The sequence below is a fragment of the Argopecten irradians genome, chromosome 3 (assembly GCF_041381155.1).
Source record: "Argopecten irradians isolate NY chromosome 3, Ai_NY, whole genome shotgun sequence".
Lineage (NCBI taxonomy): Eukaryota > Metazoa > Mollusca > Bivalvia > Pectinida > Pectinidae > Argopecten > Argopecten irradians.
The window spans coordinates 44,899,166-44,913,080 of NC_091136.1; the positions used below are offsets into that span (position 1 = coordinate 44,899,166).

The 13,915-nt window shown below is 34.8% G+C and overlaps 1 protein-coding gene across 1 annotated transcript in view; it reads right to left on the bottom strand.

Moving 5' to 3' along the window:
- LOC138318753 (extracellular tyrosine-protein kinase PKDCC-like) overlaps positions 1-162 on the bottom strand; it is a 31,932-nt gene extending 31,770 nt beyond the window's left edge. Inside the window, exon 1 of the mRNA XM_069261423.1 lies at positions 10-162. The gene's annotated coding sequence lies outside the window, so the exon portion shown is untranslated. The remainder of the gene's footprint in view (positions 1-9) is intronic.
- Between the last annotated feature and the right edge of the window lie 13,753 nt (positions 163-13,915).

The window sequence follows — 13,915 nt, forward strand, 5'->3', positions numbered from 1 at the left end:
TAAACTTACCTAGCTATCCTTAATTTACGTACTGCACTTTCCGGCTCTGGGTTAAAATGATGAACTGAATCCCCGGCGTCTCTGGTTTCTTTCTTAATGAAATATCGCGAACACGACCGCCTAGGAAATCAAAGCCTTCCTTACATCGACAGATACAATTTAATTTTTAATTCCATCACAAGATTGGAAAGGGTGCCTTTATCGATCCAGTACCGTTGCTCAAAGCTTTGGTAGTTACTGATGAAATGTCTTGCATGACTCTTGGATAGAATGCGACTTCTCTTGGGCTGTGTGTACAGGAGGACACGTGGTTAACAGGACAGGCGATGTCTGGTAATAACATGAAATTATCCTGATTTTGGAATTATACAGAATTGAGGAACAAAAGTACAACCCCGCATGATAAAACACGCTCTCACGCGCATTGCATAATATACGGGCGACAGCTCTTTAGCACAAGAGCATTCCTTCGTGAGAGAAAACGGAGAAAAGGAGATGCGACAGGATGCATGTACATAAATGGTTTGCTTGGGTATTATGGATGTAAATCTTTAAATGCAGGATTTTGTCATACGATTTACTATTAAAGCTTTGTTCAATGGACGATATAGCAAACATCAGAGATTCATAGAGCGAACGATGAAGTTGTATAATTATGAAACATGATAAAGAGTAAATGTGTTTGTGGTGAAATAGTTTGAAAAACATATGTCTGTAAGGTGCGATATTTTAATATCAAATAACATAAAATTAAGAATGTGACGGCTATATTTTCAAAATAGATTTAAAAATACCTAAATAGATCAGCCCTATGCTAATTACGACGTCTGCTGTAAGCATCATTGCCTCCGACCATCATAGCATTGTCTATGCCTAGACCTTATATACTCGCAATTAGCAACAGATTAAACATCGATTTACCTCGGAATTCCTAGGTCTAAGGCAGTGCCGGAACCTCGCCATTCCGTGTCCATTTATAGACATTGCCTGTCTACCTAACAACACGCTGCCTAGTCTGACAGGAGTCGTCTGCTGGGCACTATAATTCACGGACAAGATCTCTGGAGAAATAATGCCAGATGAGGCCACATCGTCAACTTCAGGAACATTTGATGAAGGGACAAAACAAAAGAAGATTGACCCACTGATTTTGTGCTTTCTTTATATTCATCCTATGTCATTTTTACAGAAATTATCTATAATCCACCAATCGCAAATTTCGTATCTAAACATCAACATCGATTGGTAAAACGTTATGTTCGAAGATGAGTTGGTAAGCTTGAGCTTATTCATATTAATCAGGTCGATACTCACAAATAATACATACACTCACACAGCTCTAAAATAGGTAACGTTGGCCCCAAGTGTAGGTGGTAATTTTGTTGTAAGGCTTGGGCCACGAAACGGTTGGTCTGAATGCGTGATATTGAGTTGGAATCAGATGAGGTCATAAACAGGATTTATGGAATTGGCAAAAACAGAATTAACGCAACCTCATGGACACTTATAACACGTATACAGACTGCAAAGAAAAGCCGAATGATAAAAGCATAAAGAGTTTGTATTAAATACGATTCAAATAAAGCTGATTGATAATTGATCATGTAATTACAGTACATGTATGTATTGTATACACTCTACAACATGAAAAAATTACTATAAATAGTTTTTTAAAATGTTCCCAATACGTCCTTAACAAAATGGCAGCTGAAATGAAGTCATTGTACACCAAAGTCGGCTGGGTTTGGTTTTTTTGACGCTATCTGCTACCATAAAAGACACATTTATAATAAATATAAGTATTCCTTATCTCTCTCATTTTATTGAAATGGTAAAACTCGGATTCACCCTTTGCTACTGTTACCATTCCCTCTCGAATTCATAATTCGCTAACGTCTGGTGTTGTTTCTTAATTCACTTGGCCCAAAAGCTTACGACAAGCCCCTAAATCACCCTGTAGCGCTGTTCACTTTGACACGTGTACGACCAATTTGTGCAGATCGGAGAAGTAAAATTAGTCAATTCAAGGCCATTTATCTCCCAATTTAATGGAATCTCTGGTTTTTATGCTGGAGTTACGACCCTATCTTACTCTGAGCAGACGATTGCCACAATCGGGACTCGTCATCACAGAGTCTGATAGTACTGTCTTTCGGCCTTGGCAGCCCAAGATCATTAGGGATTCGTTCAGACACAAATATTTCTATCAACAACTCAAATGTAAATAATAATGCTAGGGGTGGGGGTTATTAAAAAGCAACTTAATTTAGAACCAACATTACGTTTCCTGAAGTAGACTTAATATTCTTTTCATACATTTAAGTAGTAAGTAGTAATACGTATTTCTGTGCTTCCGAACTTTCCTCTTTTTGAACAATAAAGATTGTCCAACATCGCGCACATCAGACTTTCGAAACGTGTTTCAACTTTCTCAAAAGAGGAATTCCGAAATAAAAGGAGAAATAGCCGACGACTCCATGACTGTTTGGTCAATCAAAAAGTCTTCAGAAAAATCAATCAAGATTGATAATGTTTTCAGCTGGCGTTTTCTTTCAGTATCGTTTTGATTTCAAAAATACTGTGTTCCTTATTGACATTGATCAAATCTTTCAGCAGGTGTTTGTCTTTTTGATTGAAATGTGCAGTGCGTGCGTGTTAATGTTCGTGAGGCCAAATTGTCTGCTCCACGACTTAACAGGAACTCTCCAGTCATAAAGATAAGAGAGATCCTATCTCTTTTTTCATCCTCTAAAGGTTGAAAGTTTATATGCGTGTCGATATGTGACTCTGCTAATTACATCTACAGGGTGACAAGTCATGGATAGACTTCAATTAGCAATGATTATAACCACACGAATAAGTAAGCGGGCAATACGTGACCACGTCGGTATTAATAAAGTCAGGTGGACCGTCCTCGGGGAATTCCTGAATGTCCATGAATTACCCCTCGGGTTGTTATTTCGTTGTCACACCCTTTAGATAAAGAAATATTCTATTAATCTTACACAGGGGGTTGTAAGACAGACAAGAGGCCCATGGGCCTTAACGGTCACCTGAGTTCAGATACAGAATGAAACAAAGACATGCATATAAACACTATATATTTGCCCATCAGGCCCTTGAAGTCAGTCAGTGATTTTATAAATTTGACTTTTTAATCTATGAAGATAATTTGGTTCCATCAAATCTGTGAATTCAGAAGAAAGATTTTTGAAATGTTATCCATTTTGACCCCTTTTGGCCCCACCCCTCTGGCCCCTGGGGGTCGGCCATGACCAATATGGATATGGATGTTAAAATGCTATTTCATACTAATAAATCTAACCCAGTTTGACTAATTTCCTATGAAAAATAGGCAAATAATGTTCATAAATGTGTTTTTCCTATATAAACTAAAGTAAACTTGACCCCCTCTCCAGAGGGAAACATGAGACCCCAGGGTCATATCATTCACAATTTTTGAAAAGGACTTTAAGACCTTTCCATCTATGCAGAGTATTTGATTCTACCATTTCCAGAATTTCAGAAGAAGATTTTTGAAGTTTTAGCCTATTTGACCCGTTTTGGCCCCGCCCCTAAGGCCCCTGGAGATCAGTCATGGAAAATTTGGAAATAAGATGCAATGGCCATCACATAGGGATAATTCTGATTACAATTGACTAATTTCCTATTATAATGACTAAATAATGCTCAAAAATGTGTTTTCCCTATATAAACTATAGTAAACTTAACCCCCTCCCCAGGGGGAAACCTGAGACCCAAGGGTCATATAATTCACAATTTTCATAAAACACCTTAAGACCTGTCCATCTATGACGAGTATTTGATTCTACCATTTCCAGTATTTAAGAAGAAGATTTTTAAAGTTTTAGCCGATTTGCCCCTTTTGGCCACGCCCCTCTGCCCCATGGGGTTGACCAGGACCAATATAGATATAATATTAAAATGTTATCTCAGGCTAATAATTCTAAACAAGTTTGACTCATTTCCTATGAAAATTGAGCAAAAAATGCTCATAAATGTGTTTTCCCTATATAAACTATAGTAAACTTAACCCCCTCCCCAGGGGGAAACCTGAGACCCAAGGGTCATATAATTCATAATTTTCATAAAACACCTTAAGACCTGTCCATCTATGACGAGTATTTGATTCTACCATTTCCAGTATTTAAGAAGAAGATTTTTAAAGTTTTAGCCGATTTGCCCCTTTTGACCACGCCCCTCTGCCCCATGGGGTTGACCAGGACCAATATAGATATAATATTAAAATGTTATCTCAGGCTAATAATTCTAAACAAGTTTGACACAATTCCTATGAAAATTGAGCAAAAAATGTTCATAAATGTGTTTTCCCTATATAAACAATAGTAAACTTGACCCCCTCCCCAGGGGGAAACGTGAGACCCCAGGGTCATATAATTCACAATTTTCATAAAACACCTTAAGACCTGTCCATCTATGAAGAGTATTTGATTCTACCATTTCCAGTATTTAAATTTTTTTTTTTTAAAGTTTTAGCCTATTTGCCCCTTTTGGCCCCGCCCCCAGCCCCGAGGGGGTTGACCAGGACCAATTTAGATATGATATTAAAATGTTATCTCAGGCTAATAATTCTAAACAAGTTGGACTCATTTCCTATGAAAATTGAGCAAAAAATGCTTATAAATGTGTTTTCCCTATATAAACTATAGTAAACTTGACCCCCTCCCCAGGGGGAAACGTGAGACGCCAGGGTCATATAATTCACAATTTTTGTAAAAGACCTCAAGACCTTTCCATCTATGAAGAGTATGTGATTCTACCATTTCCAGAATTTCAGAAGAAGATTTTTGAAGTTATGGCCTATTTGACCCCTTTTGACCCCACCCCTAAGGCCCCTGGGGGTCAGTCATGGAAAATTGGTTAATAGGATTCAATGGCCATCTCATACTGATAATTCTGACAATATTTGACTCATTTCCTATTACAAATGATCAAATAATACTCAAAAATGTGTTTTCCCTATATAAACCATAGTAAACTTAGCCCCCACCCCAGGGGGAAACCTGAGACCCCAGGGTCATATAATTCATAATTTTTGTAAAGAACCTTGGGACCTTTCTATCTATGAAGAGTATTTAATTCCATCACATCTGTGAGTGGAGAAGAAGATTTTTGAAATTTTAGTCAATTTTACCCCTTTTGGCCCCTCCCATAGCTTTTCATATTTTTTTATTCAAACATGTATGGGAGAAAAAGAATCAAACATGGGTCTGTCAAGGGGACAGGGATATCTCAACCCTCGTGCAAGATTTTGGCCGTCAACCCTTAGCCTCGAGGGTTTAGATATGGATTCTATTAGTCCCCGTATGTGGTGAAATAGGAAATATACAAAACATTTAATTTTGATGGACGCTTTCCTATTATTTGTAGTAATAGCCATTTTCATCAAGCAGTGTTTCTGTTGTGCTCAATATTTCATTAGTTCAAGTTTTTGAGTTTCGCGCAAATATAATTATGATTATGTACAGACTATAGATTTAGGTGGTCAAGAAGCTTTGCTTAAAATAGACCGAAATCTGGTATCTGGTATCTGAAAGCGTAACACACCATGAACTTTACGGAGACACAACCAGACGCTTTGGTTGGCGGAGCTGCTTGTTACCTCATTACAGCATCATACTGTCATTTCGCTATGTCATCTTACTACAGTAACTACTATTTCTATAACATCTCGCTATGGCATCTTACTGCAGTAACTACTATTTCTATAACATAAAGTTTTGTTATTTCCCTATAAAATAGTTTCTATATAAACTCTATTGACAAAAATGCCAATAAATGAACTGTTCTGTCGAGCGGTCCAAAGAATTGTTCAAATGTGCTGTTGGACCGAGGTGATGTCACAATGGGGTATAACAAAACAGTTGTCAACTGAGTTTTCGGGCAACAGATGATTTGTTGGACCCTCACACAAACTGTTGCCCTCGGCCTTCGGCCTTGGGCAACAGTTTGTCTTCGGGTCCAACAAATCATCTCTTGCCCTCAACTCCAGTCCACAACTGTATAATATCATCTTACTACAGTAACTACTTTTTCTATAACATCACGCGATCATCTTACTACAGTACTACTGTGTAAGTAATAACATCACGCTGAGTCACTACTACAGTAACTACTATTTCTATAACATCACGCTATGGCATCTTACTACAGTAACTACTATTTCTATAACATCACGCTATGAGTCATCTTACTACAGTAACTACTATTTCTATAACATCACGCTGAGTCATCTTACTACAGTAACTACTATTTCTATAACATCACGCTATGTCATCTTACTACAGTAACTACTATTTCTATAACATCACGCTGAGTCATCTTACTACAGTAACTACTATTTCTATAACATCACGCTATGTCATCTTACTACAGTAACTACTATTTCTATAACATCACGCTGAGTCATCTTACTACAGTAACTACTATTTCTATAACATCACGCTATGTCATCTTACTACAGTAACTACTATTTCTATAACATCACGCTGAGTCATCTTACTACAGTAACTACTATTTCTATAACATCACGCTATGTCATCTTACTACAGTAACTACTATTTCTATAACATCACGCTAGTCATCTTACTACAGTAACTACTATTTCTATAACATCACGCTAAGTCATCTTACTACAGTAACTACTATTTCTATAACATCACGCTGAGTCATCTTCTACAGTAACTACTATTTCTATAACATCTCGCTATGTCATCTTACTACAGTAACTACTATTTCTATAACATCTCGCTATGTCATCTTACTACAGTAACTACTATTTCTATAACATCACGCTATGTCATCTTACTACAGTAACTACTATTTCTATAACATCACGCTGAGTCATCTTACTACAGTAACTACTATTTCTATAACATCACGCTATGTCATCTTACTACAGTAACTACTATTTCTATAACATCACGCTATGTCATCTTACTACAGTAACTACTATTTCTATAACATCACGCTGAGTCATCTTACTACAGTAACTACTATTTCTATAACATCACGCTGTCATCTTACTACAGTAACTACTATTTCTATAACATCACGCTGAGTCATCTTACTACAGTAACTACTATTTCTATAACATCACGCTATGTCATCTTACTACAGTAACTACTATTTCTATAACATCTCGCTATGTCATCTTACTACAGTAACTACTATTTCTATAACATCTCGCTATGTCATCTTACTACAGTAACTACTATTTCTATAACATCACGCTATGTCATCTTACTACAGTAACTACTATTTCTATAACATCACGCTGAGTCATCTTACTACAGTAACTACTATTTCTATAACATCACGCTGTCATCTTACTACAGTAACTACTATTTCTATAACATCACGCTATGTCATCTTACTACAGTAACTACTATTTCTATAACATCACGCTGAGTCATCTTACTACAGTAACTACTATTTCTATAACATCACGCTATGTCATCTTACTACAGTAACTACTATTTCTATAACATCACGCTATGTCATCTTACTACAGTAACTACTATTTCTATAACATCACGCTATGGCATCTTACTACAGTAACTACTATTTCTATAACATCACGCTATGGCATCTTACTACAGTAACTACTATTTCTATAACATCACGCTATGTCATCTTACTACAGTAACTACTATTTCTATAACATCACGCTATGTCATCTTACTACAGTAACTACTATTTCTATAACATCACGCTGAGTCATCTTACTACAGTAACTACTATTTCTATAACATCACGCTATGTCATCTTACTACGAATTTCTATAACATCACGCTAGTCATCTTACTACAGTAACTACTATATTTCTATAACATCACGCTAGTCATCTTACTACAGTAACTACTATTTCTATAACATCACGCTATGTCATCTTACTACAGTAACTACTATTTCTATAACATCACGCTATGTCATCTTACTACAGTAACTACTATTTCTATAACATCACGCTGAGTCATCTTACTACAGTAACTACTATTTCTATAACATCACGCTATGTCATCTTACTACAGTAACTACTATTTCTATAACATCACGCTGAGTCATCTTACTACAGAACTACTATTTCTATAACTATTTCTCACGCTGAGTCATCTTACTACAGTAACTACTATTTCTATAACATCACGCTGAGTCATCTTACTACAGTAACTACTATTTCTATAACATCACGCTATGTCATCTTACTACAGTAACTACTATTTCTATAACATCTCGCTATGTCATCTTACTACAGTAACTACTATTTCTATAACATCTCGCTATGTCATCTTACTACAGTAACTACTATTTCTATAACATCTCGCTATGTCATCTTACTACAGTAACTACTATTTCTATAACATCACGCTATGTCATCTTACTACAGTAACTACTATTTCTATAACATCTCGCTATGTCATCTTACTACAGTAACTACTATTTCTATAACATCTCGCTATGTCATCTTACTACAGTAACTACTATTTCTATAACATCTCGCTATGTCATCTTACTACAGTAACTACTATTTCTATAACAATCACGCTGAGTCATCTTACTACAGTAACTACTATTTCTATAACATCACGCTATGTCATCTTACTACAGTAACTACTATTTCTATAACATCACGCTAGTCATCTTACTACAGTAACTACTATTTCTATAACATCACGCTATGTCATCTTACTACAGTAACTACTATTTCTATAACATCACGCTAAGTCATTTCATACTACAGTAACTACTATTTCTATAACATCACGCTATGTCATCTTACTACAGTAACTACTATTTCTATAACATCTCGCTATGTCATCTTACTACAGTAACTACTATTTCTATAACATCTCGCTATGTCATCTTACTACAGTAACTACTATTTCTATAACATCACGCTATGTCATCTTACTACAGTAACTACTATTTCTATAACATCACGCTATGTCATCTTACTACAGTAACTACTACTATTTCTATAACATCACGCTATGTCATCTTACTACAGTAACTACTATTTCTATAACATCTCGCTATGTCATCTTACTACAGTAACTACTATTTCTATAACATCACGCTATGTCATCTTACTACAGTAACTACTATTTCTATAACATCACGCTATGTCATCTTACTACAGTAACTACTATTTCTATAACATCACGCTGAGTCATCTTACTACAGTAACTACTATTTCTATAACATCTCGCTATGTCATCTTACTACAGTAACTACTATTTCTATAACATCACGCTATGTCATCTTACTACAGTAACTACTATTTCTATAACATCTCGCTATGTCATCTTACTACAGTAACTACTATTTCTATAACATCACGCTATGTCATCTTACTACAGTAACTACTATTTCTATAACATCACGCTGAGTCATCTTACTACAGTAACTACTATTTCTATAACATCACGCTATGTCATCTTACTACAGTAACTACTATTTCTATAACATCACGCTATGTCATCTTACTACAGTAACTACTATTTCTATAACATCACGCTATCATCTTACTACAGTAACTACTATTTCTATAACATCACGCTATGTCATCTTACTACAGTAACTACTATTTCTATAACATCACGCTATGTCATCTTACTACAGTAACTACTATTTCTATAACATCACTATGTCTACTACTACAGTCACTACTATTTCTATAACATCACCTAGTCATCTTACTACAGTAACTACTATTTCTATAACATCACGCTATGTCATCTTACTACAGTAACTACTATTTCTATAACATCTCGCTATGTCATCTTACTACAGTAACTACTATTTCTATAACATCACGCTTATGTCATCTTACTACAGTAACTACTATTTCTATAACATCACGCTATGTCATCTTACTACAGTAACTACTATTTCTATAACATCACGCTATGTCATCTTACTACAGTAACTACTATTTCTATAACATCACGCTATGTCATCTTACTACAGTAACTACTATTTCTATAACATCACGCTATGTCATCTTACTACAGTAACTACTATTTCTATAACATCACGCTATGTCATCTTACTACAGTAACTACTATTTCTATAACATCTCGCTATGTCATCTTACTACAGTAACTACTATTTCTATAACATCTCGCTATGTCATCTTACTACAGTAACTACTATTTCTATAACAACACGCTATGTCATCTTACTACAGTAACTACTATTTCTATAACAACACGCTATGTCATCTTACTACAGTAACTACTATTTCTATAACAACACGCTATGTCATCTTACTACAGTAACTACTATTTCTATAACATCACGCTATGTCATCTTACTACAGTAACTACTATTTCTATAACATCACGCTATGTCATCTTACTACAGTAACTACTATTTCTATAACAACACGCTATGTCATCTTACTACAGTAACTACTATTTCTATAACATCTCGCTATGTCATCTTACTACAGTAACTACTATTTCTATAACAACACGCTATGTCATCTTACTACAGTAACTACTATTTCTATAACAACACGCTATGTCATCTTACTACAGTAACTACTATTTCTATAACAACACGCTATGTCATCTTACTACAGTAACTACTATTTCTATAACATCTCGCTATGTCATCTTACTACAGTAACTACTATTTCTATAACATCACGCTATGTCATCTTACTACAGTAACTACTATTTCTATAACATCACGCTATGTCATCTTACTACAGTAACTACTATTTCTATAACATACACGCTAGTCATCTTACTACAGTAACTACTATTTCTATAACATCACGCTATGTCATCTTACTACAGTAACTACTATTTCTATAACATCACGCTATGTCATCTTACTACAGTAACTACTATTTCTATAACATCACGCTATGTCATCTTACTACAGTAACTACTATTTCTATAACATCACGCTATGTCATCTTACTACAGTAACTACTATTTCTATAACATCACGCTAGTCATCTTACTACAGTAACTACTATTTCTATAACATCACGCTAAGTCATCTTACTACAGTAACTACTATTTCTATAACATCACGCTATGTCATCTTACTACAGTAACTACTATTTCTATAACATCACGCTGAGTCATCTTACTACAGTAACTACTATTTCTATAACATCACGCTATGTCATCTTACTACAGTAACTACTATTTCTATAACATCTCGCTATGTCATCTTACTACAGTAACTACTATTTCTATAACATCTCGCTATGTCATCTTACTACAGTAACTACTATTTCTATAACATCACGCTATGTCATCTTACTACAGTAACTACTATTTCTATAACATCACGCTGAGTCATCTTACTACAGTAACTACTATTTCTATAACATCACGCTAGTCATCTTACTACAGTAACTACTATTTCTATAACATCACGCTATGTCATCTTACTACAGTAACTACTATTTCTATAACATCACGCTATGTCATCTTACTACAGTAACTACTATTTCTATAACATCACGCTATGTCATCTTACTACAGTAACTACTATTTCTATAACATCACGCTATGTCATCTTACTACAGTAACTACTATTTCTATAACATCACGCTATGTCATCTTACTACAGTAACTACTATTTCTATAACATCTCGCTATGTCATCTTACTACAGTAACTACTATTTCTATAACATCTCGCTATGTCATCTTACTACAGTAACTACTATTTCTATAACATCTCGCTATGTCATCTTACTACAGTAACTACTATTTCTATAACATCACGCTATGTCATCTTACTACAGTAACTACTATTTCTATAACATCACGCTATGTCATCTTACTACAGTAACTACTATTTCTATAACATCACGCTATGTCATCTTACTACAGTAACTACTATTTCTATAACATCACGCTATGTCATCTTACTACAGTAACTACTATTTCTATAACAACACGCTATGTCATCTTACTACAGTAACTACTATTTCTATAACATCTCGCTATGTCATCTTACTACAGTAACTACTATTTCTATAACATCTCGCTATGTCATCTTACTACAGTAACTACTATTTCTATAACATCTCGCTATGTCATCTTACTACAGTAACTACTATTTCTATAACATCTCGCTATGTCATCTTACTACAGTAACTACTATTTCTATAACATCACGCTATGTCATCTTACTACAGTAACTACTATTTCTATAACATCACGCTATGTCATCTTACTACAGTAACTACTATTTCTATAACATCACGCTGAGTCATCTTACTACAGTAACTACTATTTCTATAACATCACGCTATGTCATCTTACTACAGTAACTACTATTTCTATAACAACACGCTATGTCATCTTACTACAGTAACTACTATTTCTATAACATCACGCTATGTCATCTTACTACAGTAACTACTGTTTCTATAACAACACGCTATGTCATCTTACTACAGTAACTACTATTTCTATAACAACACGCTATGTCATCTTACTACAGTAACTACTATTTCTATAACATCTCGCTATGTCATCTTACTACAGTAACTACTGTTTCTATAACAACACTCTATGTCATCTTACTACAGTAACTACTATTTCTATACAACACGCTATGTCATCTTACTACAGTAACTACTATTTCTATAACAACACGCTATGTGTCATCTTACTACAGTAACTACTATTTCTATAACAACACGCTATGTCATCTTACTACAGTAACTACTATTTCTATAACATCACGCTATGTCATCTTACTACAGTAACTACTATTTCTATAACATCACGCTGAGTCATCTTACTACAGTAACTACTATTTCTATAACATCACGCTATGTCATCTTACTACAGTAACTACTATTTCTATAACACACGCTATGTCATCTTACTACAGTAACTATATTTCTATTCTTGTCATACTACATCTAACACACGCTATGTCATCTTACTACAGTAACTACTATTTCTATAACAACACCTATGTCATCTTACTACAGTAACTACTTTTTCTATAACATCTCGCTATGTCATCTTACTACAGTAACTACTATTTCTATAACATCTCGCCTATTTCTATAACATCTCGCTATGTCATCTTACTACAGTAGCTACTGTTTCTATAAAATCTCGTTATAGTTTTCATGACATGATCGATTTTCCATCTACGTACCAAGTTTTTACATGGAAATGGAGTAACGTTTTCTAATAAGTAAAATTTGAGATCCCATATCAAAGGTTTTTTACCATGTTTTGAATCAGTGGAGACAATAATCACAATGTTACATCCTACTTTGCATTCACAGACATAAAATTAATATTAAAGCTGAAACTTCTTAATACTCTTGTATTAAAGACCACAAAGCTATATTTTGATATATTACAGATTTCACAATTCGTTTGCTTTATACGGATATTCATGTGCTATTTGTGAACTCAAAACAACAAAATTCCAAGGGATATAATTTCGTAAAAACAAACTAGCATTTCCACATCTCATACAGTTTTCTTGAGAGTTTCAATAGTTACTTTGTTTAGACGCGATGACACCTTGCCGTATTTCTTTGTGTCCGCTTTTGTTTACGTGTTCGCACGACAAAACCTTCTTACCCTCAAGCAATATCATACATGTGAAGCAGCCATAGTTGCGTGCTGGCGAAATTGCGTTGTGTGCTGTACGCGTGCGAGTTGATATTCTTTTAGCTAAATACGGACAATACACCGAGTTTCGAACTCAATAAAACACAAGAAAAAGAAGTCGTTCGATATAGATTTTGATTGCAAGTAGGTTTCTTTTCTCTCAAACATTGCATAACATGGGTCACTCAATAACGTGTTTTATAGAGAATACATTGTTAGATTGGAGCTCGGGATATCCACGTGTAATCTTCAAATC